Source organism: Trichosurus vulpecula, chromosome X (genome assembly GCF_011100635.1).
Source record: "Trichosurus vulpecula isolate mTriVul1 chromosome X, mTriVul1.pri, whole genome shotgun sequence".
Taxonomy (NCBI): domain Eukaryota; kingdom Metazoa; phylum Chordata; class Mammalia; order Diprotodontia; family Phalangeridae; genus Trichosurus; species Trichosurus vulpecula.
The window spans coordinates 56,059,715-56,076,267 of NC_050582.1; positions in this window are offsets into that span (position 1 = coordinate 56,059,715).

The following is a 16,553-nucleotide window of genomic DNA, read 5'->3' on the forward strand; positions in this document are numbered from 1 at the left end:
AGAGAAGAAAAGGAAATTGAAGGAATTAGAATAGGAAAAGAAGAAACTAAATTTTCACTTTTTGCAGATGATATGATGATTTATCTAGAGAATCCTAGATAATCAAGTAAAAAACTACTTGAAATAATAAACAACTTTAGCAAAGTTGCAGGATATAAAATAAACCCACATAAATCCTCAGCATTGCTATACATTACTGACAAAGCCCAACAGCAAGAGATAGAAAGAGAAATTCAATTCAAAGTTACTGAAGGCAATATAAAATATTTGGGAGTCTATTTGCCAAGACAAACCCAGGGCCTATATGAACATAACTATGAAACACTTTTCACGCGAATAAAATCAGATCTAAATAAATGGAAAAATATCAGTTGCTCATGGTTAGGCCGAGCTAATATAATAAAAATGACAATTTTACCTAAATTAATCTATCTATTCAGTGCCATACCAATCGAACTACCAAAAAATTATTTTACTGAGCTGGACAAAATAATAACAAAATTCATTTGGAAAAACAAGAGGTCCAGAGTATCTAGGGTATTAATGAAAAGACACGCTAGAGAAGGTGGCTTAGCCACACCAGATATTAAACTGTACTACACAGCAGCAGTCATCAAAACTGCCTGGTACTGGTTAAGAAACAGGGGTGTGGATCAGTGGAATAGGATAGGTACACAAGTAGGAGAAATCAACAAGTTTAGCAATTTGCTCTTTGATAAACCCAAAGAGGCCAGCTTCTGGGCTAATAATTCACTATTTCACAAAAACTGGGAAAATTGGAAAATGGTAGGGCAAAAATTGGGCATAGACCAATTTCTTACACCATATACCAAAACAAAGTCAAAATGGGTTCATGATTTAGGAGTAAAAGCTGATACTATAAGTAATTTGGGAAAGCAAGGAATAGTTTACTTATCAGATTTATGGAAAAGTAAATAATTCATGACCCAACAAGAGATAGAGAGCATTACAAAATGCAAAATGGGTAATTTTGATTATGTCAAATTCAAATGTTTTTGTACAAAAAAAGCCAATGCAACAAGAATTAGGAGGGAAGCATAAAATTGGGAGAAAATCTTTGCAACTAGTATCTCTGATAAAGGCCTCATTTCTAAAATATACAGGGAACTGAGCCAAATATATAGGAATACAAGCCATTCCCCAATTGAGAAATGGTCAAAGGATATGAACAGGCAGTTTTCAGAGGAAGAAATTAAAGCTATCTATAGGCATATGAAAAAATGCTTGAAATCACTACTGATTAGAGAAATGCAAATCAAAACAACTCTTAGGTACCACATCTCTCCTGTCAGATTGGCTAAAATAACAAATCAGGAGAATGATAAATGCTGGAAAGGATGTGGGGAAATTGGAACATTGTTGCATTGCTGGTGGAGTTGTGAGCTGATCCAGCCATTTTGGAGAGCAGTTTGGAACTATGCCCAAAGGGCTATACATATGTTCATACCCTTTGATCCAGCAATACCACTTCTAGGGTTGTATCCAAAAGAAATCACACAAGTGGGAAAAGGACCCATATGTACAAGTCTATCTATAGCAGCTCTTTTTGTGGTAGCCAAGAATTGGAAATCAAAGGGATACCCATTAATTGGGGAATGGATGAACAAGCTGTGGTATATGAAGGTGATGGAATACTACTGTGCCATAAGAAATGGGGATGATGCAGACTTCGTAACAACCTGGAAAAACCTACACGACATAATGCTGAGTGAGTGGAGCAGAGCCAGGAGAACGTTGTGCACAGCCACAGATATAGGGATTCCGTGAGGACCAACCCTGACATACTGCGCTCTTCTCAGCAACCTAAGGGGCAAGGACAACTCCAGGGGATGCATGATGGAGAATGCTATCTTCATCCAGAGAAAGAACTGTGAAGTTTGAATACAGAACGAGGCGCACTACATGCTTGCCTTTTCTGCTTCTCTTTTGTTTTTGTTTTTGGTTTTTTTTTTGGTTCTGTTTCTTCTTTCTCATGATTCATTTCATTGGTCAAAATTCTTCTCCACAACTTGACTAGTGCATAAATTAATTCAATGCGAAATTATAAAGGACAGTTATATAAGCTTCCATGCCGTCTTGGGGAGGGAGGGGGGAGGGAGGGGAGAAAATCTGGAACTCAAAACTATGTAGAACCATGTGTGGTAAACTCAAAATAAACAAATTAATTAAAAAAAAGAAAAAAAAGAAAAAAAAACTAACAATAGAGAAAAAAACAAAGGGGAAAAAGGGAGAGCAAACAGCGTGCCTCAATCTGCATTCATATTTCATAGTCTTTTCTCTGGATGTAGATAGCTCTCTCCATAATGAGTCCTTTGGAATCGTCTTTGCACCTTGTATTGCTGAGAAGAGCAAAGTCTATCATGGTTAGTCATCACAGAATCCATATGGCTGTGGTTGTGTATCATGTTCACCTGGTTCTGCTCCCCTCACTCAGCATTATGTCATGTTGATTTCCCAGGTTATTGTGAAGTCCGTATCATCCCCATTTCTTATAGCACAGTAGGATTCCATTGCCTTCATTTACCACAATTTGTTTAGCCATTCCCCAATTGATGGGCATCCCCTTGATTTCCAATTCTTTGCTATTACAAAAAGAGCCACTGTAAATATTTTTTGTATATATAGGTCCTTTTCCCACTTGTGTGATGTCTTTGGGATAGAACCCTAAAAGTGGTATTGCTGGATCAAAGGGCATGAATATTTTTCTAGGCTTTTGGGCATAGTTCCAAATTGCTCTCCAGAATGGCTGGATCCATTCACAACTCCACCATTAATAAAGAGCAAGAAGTCTAGAATATCTAAGGAATTAATGAAAAAAACAAATGGTTGGGAAGGTGACCTAGTCATATGAGATATTAAACTGTACTACAAAGTAGCAGTCTTCAAACCTACCTAGTACTGGCTAAGAAACACAGTGGTGGATCAGTGGAATAGGATAGGTACACAAGACGGAGAAGTCAATGACTATAATAATCTACTCTTTGATAAACCCAAAGAATCCAGCTTCTGGGCTAAGAATTTACTAAAAATTTACTAAAATTTACTAAGAATTCACAAAAATGGCTGGGAAAATTAGAAAATGGTAGTGCAGAAACTGGGCATAGACCAATATCTTACACCATATACCAAAATAAAGTCAAAATGGGTCCATGACTTAGGAATAAAGGCTGATACAATAAGCAATTTGGGAGAGCAAGGAACAGTTTACCTATAATATTTATGGAAAAGAAAAGAATTCGTGACACAACACAAGATAGAGAGCATTTCAAAATGCAAAATAGATAATTTTGATTATGTTAAATTGAAATGTTTTTGTATAAAAAAGCCAATGCAACAAAGTTTAGGAGGGAAGCAGAAAACTGGGAGAAAATCTTTGTAACTAGTGTCTCTGATAATGGCCTCATCTCTAAAATATACAGGGAACTGAGCCAAATTTATAGGAATAGAAATCATTCCACAATTGAGAAATGGTCTAAGGATATGAACAGGCAGTTTTCAGAGGAAGAAATTAAAGATATCTCTAAGCATATGAAAAAATGCTTGAAATCACTACTGATTAGAGAAATGCAAATCAAAACCACTGTTAGGTACCACACCTCTCCTATCAAATTGGCTAAAATGACAAAACAGGAAAATGATAAATACTGGAGAGGATGTGGGAAAATTGGAACAATGTGAAGCTTTTAAAAAACTGTGCCAGTATTACTTAAAAATCATTTATTACTGAACTGGCTTTGGTGCAAGATTAGGATGCATGGGATACTCGTGAATATACATCAAAATTGGGAAGATACACTTCGTACCATATCATGTGACTTACTGATGGCAGCTTTGCCTGCCCCTTGAGCCTACATCTCTTCATTGGGTTGAGAGACAATACTGTTAGCACTGCAGTGCTCCAAACAAACCATGGAAGTGGCCGGAAATATGCTGACAATGCGCGTGGGCAAATAATTCTAGGCTCACTCATTTCGTGCAAGAGATAAATGTGTATCCCTATGCAACTGGTGAATAATTTGCTGTTCTGTTTAGCTTTAAAGTACCATAATGAACAGAATTATACCATGCCACAATTATATGATGAAACATTGTAAATCACTTCGTTTTTTACTGGAAAAACACACCAGGTTGTGACAATTATGCATCAAAATATGGGAATTGGGCATGCTTTGTTATAACAATGCTCTCTCTCTCACTGTTGCACATTTGCCTTGTTCATGTTTCATTTTGACCATTTGATTAACCTCCTTTGTCTTTAGGATTAGCTAAAAGAGTTTCAATTATTCACAGCTTTCCAAAGAACCTTTACCTTTGTTTGGGAAGCCTACCATCTTTTTTTTTCCTTTTTCTTTTGGGGGGGCAGGGCAATTGGGGTTAAGTGACTTGCCCAAGGTCACACAGCTAGTATATGTGTCAAGTGTTTGAGGATGGATTTGAACTCAGGTCCTTTTGACTCCAGGGCCGGTGCTCTACTCACTGCACAACCTAGCAACCCTCATCTTTTTTCTTGTATAGATATAAATATATCTACATTTATCCCTTCTATATGGGGTGGGTGGTAGGGGCAGAGTACGTAACCTCTACCCTGCAATCTGTAAAATCCATGTAAAAATTTTTGGCCCTCCCTTCATACCAGAGAAGTCTGAATTATGATAATAAAAGATAGATATGTTGATATTACACAACATTATACATATATTTTTGTATTTCTGAATTTTTCAAACCTTCTGTGTCATCAGTTGACCTTTGTGTGTCATCTTCAGCTTCCACAAAATTACCAAGAAATTCTAATTTAATTTCTTATGTAGATCCATGATATATCAAAACCATGATGGGGAAATTCTCAATGTAGAAAGGATAACTATTTTTCCTCTGATATTCAAGATCTCCTTTTTGTACTTCTACAAGTTTGTTAATTTTCTTCTTAATGAATATCTTGTTCAAGTTATAATGACTCCATTTTTGTTTTTATTTCAGAGATGATTTTTCCTAAGGATTGAATTAGCTGTATCCTCAAAATTTTGAATTGTTTTCTCCTTCTTTTCTTTCATACAATTATTTTTCTCTGATTGTTCTTTAATGCACTTAACATTGCCAATAATTTATCACTTTGGCCTGTTTCATTTTTATGTATTTTGTCAATATAATCTTGCATTTTATTATTTTTAATAATATTTAATTTTTCTCAATTGCATGAAAACAGTTTTTAACATTCACTTTTTTCTTTATTTTGAGTTCTAAATTCTCTTCCTCCCTTCTTTTCCTCACTGCTCCCTGAGACAGTAAGCAATTTGATATGGGTTATACGTAGGCAAACATGCAAAACATTTCCATATTAGTCATGTTGTAAAAGAAAATACAGACCGAAAATGGGAAAAAATTAAAAATAATATGTTTTGACTGCATTCAGATTCCATCAGTTCTTTCTCTCAAGATGGATAGCTTTTTCATCAAATACTGGGTTTTAGAGGTGGAGTTTTGTATATAATGAATTATGTTAAATATTATTTCTAATCTGAAAACATCCTTGTATCTCTCATATAAATCCAACTTTGTTATAGTAAATCATACACTAACACTCCCTCCAAATTACACTTGCCTTGTAGACTTTTCAAGTTACCTAGTTTACCATCACTCTGGTAGCTGGTCTTGGTGCCATTTTTGTCCTTGTTTAAGGATTCTGGCAAAGTTGCTGAAACTATTGTGATGAAAAGTATGGGAGTAAGCGCACAGCTTTGCTTCATTCCAGGGGTGACTGGCAAAGCATGAGAGCATCATCCATTTTCCAGAACCCAGGCAAGGATGCTCTCATGAAACTGACAACAGAACACTGAAGAACTTCTCCAGGCAACATAATTATCCTCAAGCCCGCACAATTAGAAGGTAAGAACTTAATCAATCCTTATTCCATTTCATTTATTAAAGTTCAGTTACCTACCTGTAACACTAGAGACTGCTATGGTAATTCAGTTATAGTGTTTCATATAATTCAGTTATGTTTCACATGAGTTTCCACCTTCTGGAATATTATATTCTAATCTCTCCTCTCCTTTACAGTGGTAGCTACAAGATCTTCACTGATGCTCACTGGCTAACTGGTCTATATACACTTTCTTTTTTTCTTTCTATAGTTCTTTGAATTAGAGGCTCTGGATTTTGGTTAAGAAATTTTCTGCAGTTTACTATATGGAGTTTGTGTTAAGAGCTAAAAAGGGTATTTTTCTATTTTCATTTCACACTCTGGTTCATTTAGGTGTGGCCAGTTTTCTCTGTGGTTTCTTGAAATATGGTATCTAGGCTTTTTACATTTAAGGTTTTAAAGTAGTAATATGAGTCTTAAATCTCTCTCTTATGATTTATTTCTGTCTCCTGTATTTTGTTCTAATAAGTCTTGGTTGTCTCATAGAGACATTGATCTCTGTGTATTTATCTGATTTTCAATACTTTCTTACGTGACCAAGTTTTTGCATTACTGTTCTTAGCTCATTGTTCACTACCAACTAATTTCTTCTAGATAAATCAATTTCTTTCCCATTCTGTCCTCTAAAAATGATTGTTTACATTATCATTTTTATAACTCTAATTTCATAAGTTCAAGGAATTCAAATAAAGTTTATGGAAAAGCTGTGATTTTATTGGAGACTCTTGGGATACTTAAATTTTTTACTTGAGAGAGAAATATTTCTGGCAGGGGACTGAGGGAGAAGGTTCACAGGCAGATGTAGAGGGTGAACACAGAATCTGAGTAAAACCAGCTGGAGCATAGTGAAGTTAGAAACTGGGGTAGGTTCTCTTGTGCTTCCTACTTTGTGTAGAGGGAGGGTTTGGGGCAGGTGGTTCTTCTTGGCATCCTGTCCCAGTAGCTGCTGCCAGCTACCCAAAATCTCGTCTGAATTCAAGACCTCTAGACATCAAAAGTCCTGGAGCTGGAGGAGACCTGAGGACATGGGGTGTCAGGGGTGGGAGGCTTTTGGAACACTGAAAGTTAATGGATCTGTAGATCACAGAATATTAAAATGACAGAAACTTCAAGGTGGAGCTCCACTGACTGTCCTACCCGCTTAAATTAATTACCTAGTGCAGGCCATTCATACAAGACTCCACAAGACAGAGCCCATGGACTCCTCTAGCACTGGCAGTATCCTATCTATGCACTGGCCTGGTGTTTTCATTCCCACAGCCTGGTTTGGAGTGGAGTCAATTGATGAACTATTAATTTCCTGAGAAACTCAATACTTGAACACTGGATGGATGCTGCTATAGGAAACTGTGAAAATTTTCCATAAGTCATACATATGATGTAGGCAGAACAGGGAACTTCTTATAATGGGTGATTTGACAGACACAGAAAATGTCCAAATCTCTCTACCACAGACCTGTAAACTCCACTCATTCACAGTGATATAGTAGGGGAAAGGGCTCTGATTTTAGATTTGGAGAAGCACGCATGGCTACCTGACCAGGTCCCCCCTTGTTTTTCCTTTCACTTCTGTGTATGAGGTTGACCAGCATCTATCACAGTTTGCAAGATTGCAAAGCATGTGGAAGATAACCTGGGAAGTGTCTACAAATTTGCGGGTTACTAACGTAGGCCTGACCCCAGCCACAAGGCAGCACACTTTCTGTATCCCTCTCCTCTTCCACCTTTCTTCTAGAAGAACTGGGCACAGTCTATGTTTGCTGATTGCTGAACAGGGTCAGGGAGGGCAGAAGGAATGCTGGCAAAGCCTCTGCAGGAGGAGGGGATTCCAATATTGGTCTCAGAAAGGAATTCAGAGGTCAATTTGTTCATCTCTCCTAGGAATGTGGAGGAAGGGGGCTACTGAAGGAGTCCATTAAGTATTACTGTGCTCCTCCTGTGACAATTTATCAGGATTGTGCCTTGCCTGGATTTCCTCATTTCATTCAAGAAGGGGATAATACTGGCAAAGTTTCTAGAACAGGAAGATTTCAATATGTTCTCTAGGCAGGAGCTCCTCCGTTCAGACTGTGAGCCTCTGCTGAGGAAGTATTCGATGTCTATGAAGGCAGCATCAGTTTAGCTTATGCCATGGAGACTGGTCTGTTTCCAAGGAAATCTCAAATCCTGGGTTGCTGGTTCTCATCCTAGATAGATCTTTTGAGGCTCCTGTTTTTACCCCACGGCCCAAAATAGAGGTCAGTATCTACATCACATTGCTCTGAATAGTCAGTTAGACACAGAATGAAATCCCTAGCATTGTAAAAGAGCAGAAGGCATGCAGTTGTATAAATATACACAAATGCCTACACAGAGAGAGATTGGCAGATATTCCTAGAGAAGCCCACAGCTGCCCAGGATACATAAGTAGCCATGTAAGCCATCTGTGGCTACAAGACCTGAGGCAAGAGAAAGAACAATCATTCCATTCATTCACCATCCACATATGCTATGCCATTTAAATACAATGATCACCCCCTAGCTAAATGCCAAGTCTGTCCTTTCCCCAAGTATGTGGCTGAAGTCTTCAGTTTCCCAAGATTGCCTCTGAAGGTTAAGGCATCCTAGGCAAAACACCAAAAGTGCTAGAGGAATTACAAAGCACCATTCACATGCCTCATTTGAACCTCAAAGATCCTTGTGCACTAAGGAGGCATTATGATGCCCTTGATATGGATGAAAGAATGAAGAACTAAAAAGGGGAAATGACCTTCCTATAATGAGGGTGGGTCAGGGCAGGGATGGAGGGCTCACACCTGCACTCATTCCCCTGACCGGCAGAGACTATTCTGAGAGGCTTCATCCACTCAGTTTGAGGATTCCATTTCACATTGCCTCATTCCCAAACCCCTTGAGCCTAGAGGTTCTTAGTGAGTAAGCACATATTCACACAGCCCAATATATCTAGCCAACTCCAGATCAACCTGTGCTTGCCCACCTAGGCTGTTGTCCTGCCACCAGCCCTGAGAAGAAATCCGTCATAGTCAAGGACAATTTATTCCAGACACTGAAAGACTTCTTTGCCACTTAAGTATCAGCTGCAGGAAACCATAGTGAAAAACATTTGAGCCCCCTTACCCCAGAAAATGCTGGGAAAGGCTTCCACAGAATTCAAGTTAGAGGGTGTTTTTCACACCAACTCTATCACTGCAGTATATACCCTTTTCTGAAAGGTAATTAAGTCAGGTCGACTAAATGATAAGGACTGATCATTATGGGGGAAACACACTGTTGAGGTCTCATGAGCTATGATACTTGCATGCCCCAAATAACCCTATCTCTAAACCCTGAGGAGAGATGTTGCCCACTCTGGGGCCTTGACCTGCCCGTGTGAGTGAGGATTGGGATTGCACATGGATTATGTCAATTGCTCCTCACAGATTACCTAGAGATGTTATCATTCCTAATTTACAGGTTAGGAAACTGAGATTCTGAAAGGTTAGGGGACTTATCATGGCCACAAGTCTATTAAGTGTCAGATGGAACATGTGTTCCTTCTGACTCCAACTACATTCCAACCCTTATCTCCTGTATATCACCTTAACTGGTTTAATTTTCTTTTTAATTTTTTTTAAATTTCTGTGGTAGGACATTTTTCTGTTGTTTTCAAATTCCTCAGCCTATTTATTGACTTTTAACTCTATGATAAAGTGGGGCTTTCCTTCCACGTGGAGGGGGCACTGTCCCAAGCTTCAGGCTTTTAGTGCAACTGTTTTCAGAGGTAATTCTGGGGACCTGTAAGTTTTTGGCTCCGCCAAGGTGGCAAGATCTAGGGAGAGGTGTGTTTACTACTCTCCTGTACTATTCACTGGTTTGTGAGTGACCACATGAACTCTTTTCAATGATGGAACTGTGACCAGTGTCCCTGCCCCCCTAGGTCTCCAAGCTCTGCTATGCTAGTGCTCCTCCTCACACTGGGACTAAGACCCAGGATTGCAACCCAGATCCAAGTACAGGCAGTAGGGACCCCTGTAAATCTCCTTCTGACCTATCGAGTGATCCCCTTACCATTTGTGGGCTGAGAGATCTGTAAACTATCACTGCTGCCACTGATTCATTTACCCTGAGACCTGCTCCTAGTTTGATGGACTGCATTCCTCTCTCACCCTGGTGCAACAGACCTTTCCTGACAACCTTCTAAGTGGTCTTTTGCTGGAAATTGTTTCACTCTCTCTTTTTGTGGGTTCTGCTCCTCTAGAATGTGTTTGAGTCATTATTTAAAGGTATTTGGAGAGTTGGGGTGAGAGCTCAGGTGAATCCCTGCCTTTACTCTGCCATCTTGGCTCCCCCCCCCCCCGCCCAACAATCCTGGGATTTCAAAGGACAGAGGTGATTCCATTAAAATTCTGTCAACTTTAAAACCTGACTTTTAAAAAAAAGAATCTGGATTTATTTCCAATCATAACAACATCAACACTTGTCTTACCTAATGATGGTATTACATGGAATTATGTTTTTGATCCTCATTTTTCTTTTACCCATATAACCCACTGTGCTTTCATGTTCTCTGCTGGGCTTTGTATTGCAGGATCTGAGCTTTAGTTGGGAACAGCAACAAAGGGCTGCTGTAAATTTTATTGAAATAAAGTTGTTTATCATAAGTATTTTGGTTCCTGCTTTCTAAAGTATTCTGTCCCTGTCCTCACCTTGGTCCACTGAACAGAAAAGACATAAATTTTTGTTGTTGTTTAACAGCTTCTGGTCTATGGTTTTATGTGTTCTAAGAACTCTCTCAGGTCTCAGAAGAGGCATTTAGGTGGCACAGGGTTTGGAGTCCTGGATCTAGAATCAGAAAGACCCAAGTTTCAAATCAGACCTCAGCGAATTACTAGGTGTATCACCCCGGGTGAATCTTTTAGTCTTTCTTGGCCCCGGTTTCTTCAAGTGTAAAATGAGACTGAGATAACAGAACTTACTTCAAGGTTACATTGTAAAGATAAAATGAGATCTTATTTGTCAAGCACTTTGCCAGCCTTAAAGTCCTTTATACATGCTGACTATTCTGAGGGCCCTTCCATCTTTGAGATCTGGTGTTGTTGAGGCTATGCCTAGTTCTTACCTGGAGTGTATGGTTGTTCAAGGAGGACTAGCTTCTCTGGTGTGGAGGCTTGATAAGGCTTTTTCAAAGTGCTTATCCACCTTTGTTGTCCACTTGGCACTGAACTTCACCTGCATCTCCAAGAATCTGTAACATGCGCAGCAGCCACACCCTGGTAGACCATCTCTGGGCAAAACCAGGTGGAGGGTAACTGAAGGGACTGAAACCTATAAAGCCCATGATGACTTCCCTTAGTTGATTAGATGGATAAGAACAATTCACTCCAACATCCGTGAAGGCAGCTGAAGCAGGCTCTGTGGAGGGCTTTGAGCTTGGTCAGTCATCAAAGATACCAAGGTCATCCACTACATCCCAGGCCATTGCAAGTTTTCCTGACTTTTGTCTTGCCACTGGACTTTGATGGTTACAGATGAGAGAGTGAGGCCGACGACTTGATGCAACTCTGGCTCACTTAAATCCAATTCATCCATGAGTCAATACATTACCCTATACTGTCACTGGTACTCTTCAAAAGCAAAGGACAAACAACAACAGTTCTCACCTTATATATTGTAAAGGCCCTCCTAATTCTCATATCCCTTCTCAGTTCTGACATTCTACGCTCTAAGGTTACTCCTATGCCTGACATCTTCTGTCCTAAACTTTCATTGGTTATAACAATTTGTATTGGTCAAGCTCTGAACATCTCCCAATGTCTATGATCTAAGGTCCCTCCCATCTCATGTTCTAGAGCCCCATACAGATTGAACTCCTTTGTTACCTGCCTTCATTTTCTCATCTTTAAAACTGGAATAACATTAGCCCCTGTCACTCAGGGTTGTTGTGATTATATGAGATGAGAGACATAAAGCACTTTTTAAACGATGAATACTTTTTATTGTTGTTGTTATGAAAAAGTACAATATGCATTTAAAGCATTATTTCAACTGACTGACTAGAATAGAGTCATGAGTCCAAATCCAAGAAGGATCTTTACCAAATTGTAGAAGCATAAAAGAAATCTAAAGAATAATCCTTTGCATCCATGAGTTCAACTAACTGTAATATTTGAGTGTGATAACTTGCTTTTATGTTTTACTCCCATCTCCTCCATTCTTTTCTCTTCTTCTCATCCTTCTTCTTCATGTGTTCGTTACCCTACTATGTGTAACTATGTTGGGAAACTAACACTTTTTCTCCACAGTCTTCTGTGCCAAGAGAGGAGTATATTTATCATAATAATTGAATCAGATCTGGAAATGTTTTTCCATTGGCATTTTCTAGAAATATATTCCTTTCTGTTCACTTTGAGAGTAGTTGGGAATAGCCACCTACTTTCAGAAATAACGTTTGTATTGCTTGGCCTCATCAGGTTGGAGAGTAAGCTTCAAAGCACTGAAAACATTTAAATTATGAGTATACATCTATAGCATTTCTTTTTAATCAGAGAAACTTGAATTACCCTCTCCAAATAAGTCTTGTCCTTCAAAGGAACCTGAGAAAATCATGCCTTGACTTAGAGCCACACCTTTCATTTTGATACAAACAAGGATCCTAGAGTTTGACTGCTGACCAGACTTGGCTGCAGATGGCTGGTTGTGTGTGGGTTGGTTTGTTGAACTGACTTGTGATGGTTGTTTCTTAAAAAATAATTCATTCACACAGGATGAATGCTGACAAAGAATAAGATTTAATGAGAGGTGGTATTGCCTAGCAGGAAGAGAACTAACCTAAAAGGCAGGAAGATGGATTCCAATTCTGATTCTGAGACTTCAACTCTGGGATGTTGGACCAGGAACTGAACCTTTCTGTGTCTCAGGCAGCTCTCTGATACTCTAAGTGGCAAAGAAGACACTGACCAGTATGTGCAATGACTCCCTTTTGCCTCTAATGAGACATCATGAATGTCAACTCATAAATGTCACAGTTGGAAAGATGTAGAGCTCCATTATTTATCCTAACAACTTGCATCAGTTACATTTGTTAGGAAGAACAATTAGTGATGGAATAAATAAATCATAACCAATTATGAACAGGTATTGTATGCTTCTTATTTTTTGCAATTAAATTTTCTTTTCAGATGTATTTTCTACCTCCCCTCTGCCCTCCCTTAGACAGACACCCTCCCCCTTCACTGAGAAATCAAGAAAAGTAAAATCCTTAGAAGCATGTATTGTCAAACAAAGCAAGTTTCTGCCTTAGGCATGTCCAAAAATTTATGCCTCAATCTGCATTCTGAATTCATCACCTCTATATCTGGAGGTGGGTAGCACACTTCATCATGAATGCTCTGAAGTTCTGATTCATTATAATTTTGATCACATGTTCCAAGTCTTTTAAATTTGGTTATTGTTATAATATTGTTTTATAAATTGTTCTCTTACTTCTGCTCCCTTCATCTTATAGAGATTTGTATTATTATTTCTGGGTTTCTGTGAAACTATTGGCTTAATCAGTTCTTTCTGCATCACAGTATTCCAATACATTCATATCTCTTAGCTGGTGCAGCCTTTCTCCAGTTGATGAATACCCCTCAGTTTCCAGTTTATTGCTAAGGTAAAAAATAGCTATATTTTTGCACATAAAGCAACATTTCCTCTTCCTTTGATCACTTTGGACTATAGACCTAGCTGTTTCACAGTCATTCTGTTCCCCACAAGTGGATTTAGAACAGAGAGATTGGGCAGTCTCTGCTAGATGAGGTCACTTAGTCTTCTACACAATACAAGGCTGTTCATCCTTAGGATATGTGATGGTAGCAACTAGGGGATTCCATTGCAATTCAACCCAAGCCAAGCCAATGAATCAGCAAGCAGTTTTTAAGCATTAAGCATTTCCCAGGCTTTCCAATTTTATCAGGGGATAGAAATATAATGAAGAAAACAATCGCTAACCACAAACTCTATATATTACCATAGAAGAAGAACTATCTATTACTTAAATACGTTAGGGAGTTGATATGTCTGACCTCCATCCCAGAGAAATGATTATATATACCAAAGGGTGCCATTGGCAGGAAGCAGCAGCTGGGATGGAAAGTGGGGATGGCTCAGTGCAGCTTTCCATAAGGTAGAGCCAATGGACTCCTTCTACACTGGAAGAATACCATATACACTCTGGCCTGGTGTGTTCATTCTCATTCTGGATGGGGGCAGAGTTAATTGATGAACTAGTAATTTCCTTAGAAACTCATTGCTAGAGCGATCTTGACCCAAGCAACTATGAAACTTGTACATAAGGATTATAGTTGATGTGGGCCGAATAAACGACATTTATAAAAGGGCGATATGATGGACACAGGAAATATCCATCCATCCCAGAATCTCTCTACCAGTGATGTGTAAAATCCACTTATTCACAGTGATGTAGTAAGGGTAAAGTCTCTGGTTTGGGATTTGAAGGCAGTAGCCATGGCTCCCTGACCCGTTCCTCCCTTGCCTTTCCTTTTGTTCTGTGTTTGGTTTAAGGCAGCATCTACATTTTGCTGTGTGTTGGGAGGATGTGGACCTGGACAGAGTTTCTACAAATTTGGTAGAGGGAAGGCTGGGGAGGGATTCCTAAGCTAGGGCTAAGCCCAGGCAGAAGGCAGCACACTTTCAGTACCCCTTTCCTTTTCCACCTTTCCTCTAAAATAATTGGGTACCACCTGTTTCTACTGCTTTCTGAAGGGATTTGGAGTGGGGGAGAGGAGAAGGGACACTAGCAAAGTTTCTGCAGCAGGAAACAATCCAAATATGGTCCCCAGGAAGAAACCCAGAGGTCATTTTGTGCATCCCCCCCAGGAATATTGAAGTTGGTGGGGAGTAGTGCTGAGGGAGTGCATTAAGGATTACTGTGCTACTCCTAAAACAGGTCATCTAATTCTGCCTTTCATGGATTCTTTTGTCTTTGTCCTAGGGCTCGGGGAGGAAGGTAGTGCTGGCAAAGTGCCTGCAGGAGGAGAGGATACTAAAATATTTTCTATACAGGAGACCTGTCCTTCATACTATGAGTCTCTGCCGAGGAAGCACTGAATGTCCATGAAGGCAGAATCAGCTAATCCCAGTCACCAGTTGCCATGGTGACTGGTCTGTTTCCAAAGGAGCTTCAAATCCTGAGTTGCTTGGCCTCATACTAAATAACTCCTTATCAGGACATTCTCTGACCCCTTAGCCAAGAAGGGAGAAGGATGTCTTTTCTATTTTGTTCTCAACAGTCAGGTGGGCACAGAATTGAATCCCTAGGTGCTGCAAAACAGCAGGAGATATGCACACATGTACGTGTACAAACATACCTATACAGAGACAGAGAGATTGGCAAAGCCAGAGGGACATTAATAGAGAAGCCAAAAGCAGCACAGGAGGGATCAGAAGCTCTGTAAACCAGCTGTGGCTCCAAGGCTTGAGGCAGGAGAAAGAACAATCATGTCATTCATCATGCCATGAAAAACACAGTGATTAACCCCTAGTCAGCTGCCAATATGGCGGCCTTTTGCTCAAATATGTGGTTTATCTCTTAAATTTCCTCATTTCCTAAATCTGTGCCATCCTACACAGAATACCAAAAGTGCTATACGGATTATAAAGCACCTTTCACAGGCCTCATTTGAAACTCAAACAAACCATGTGAGGTAAGGAGGGAAAGCATAATGAATCCCATTGTTCAGATGAAAGAAATGAGGCACTAGGAGGGAAAATGATCTGCCTAAAAAGGGAGAGGGGGCAGGTGGGATAGGGATTGAAGTCACATGGCTGCCTTTACTCTGTTCAGATCCAGAGTCCATTCTGGGACACTTCATCCACTCACAGAATTCCTCCTTCTACCCTCCCAAACCTGGGGGCTGGGAGATCCTCTAGTGGTGAGTAAACCCAGATTCCCATAGCCCATTACATGTAGTCAGCCCAGATCACCTCATGCTTGCCCTGATATTCAGGCACCCAACAAGGCCACTGTCCTTCCATCAGCCCTGCAAGACAGTGAAATACTTCCCTACTTAAGTACTTAAACCATATGAAATCATCTCAAGGAAAGCCTGAGATCCCTTTCTCTAGGTCTCTGTATGCAGTGGTGGGGAGCAGAGTCACAGAATTTGGGTGGGAGGTTTTGTCTTTTTTTATACCAACTCTATCACTGAAGTAAATGACCTTTTCTGAAAGGTGATTAAGTTGAGTGGACTAGATGATGTGGAATGATCATCATGGAGAAAACTTCATGTTGGGGATCCATCAGCTACAGTCAGGATATTACAAGATTTACCAAAGTAAATGAGCAGAGGGCTTAGAATGTGATATTCCAGAAGGCAAAGGTGCTAGGAATACAGCCAAGAACAAGCTACTCAGCAAAACTAAGTATAATCCTTCCAGAGAAAAATAGATATTTAACGAAATAGAGGGTTTTCAAGCATTCTTGATGAAAAGGCAGGAACAGAATAGAAAACCAGAAATTCATTTGCAGCATCAAGAGAAGGATAAACACATGAAAGAGAAATAATAAGTGACTTAACAATGCTAAACTGCTTGCTTTATTATAGAAGTAGATGATGCAATTAACTCCTTA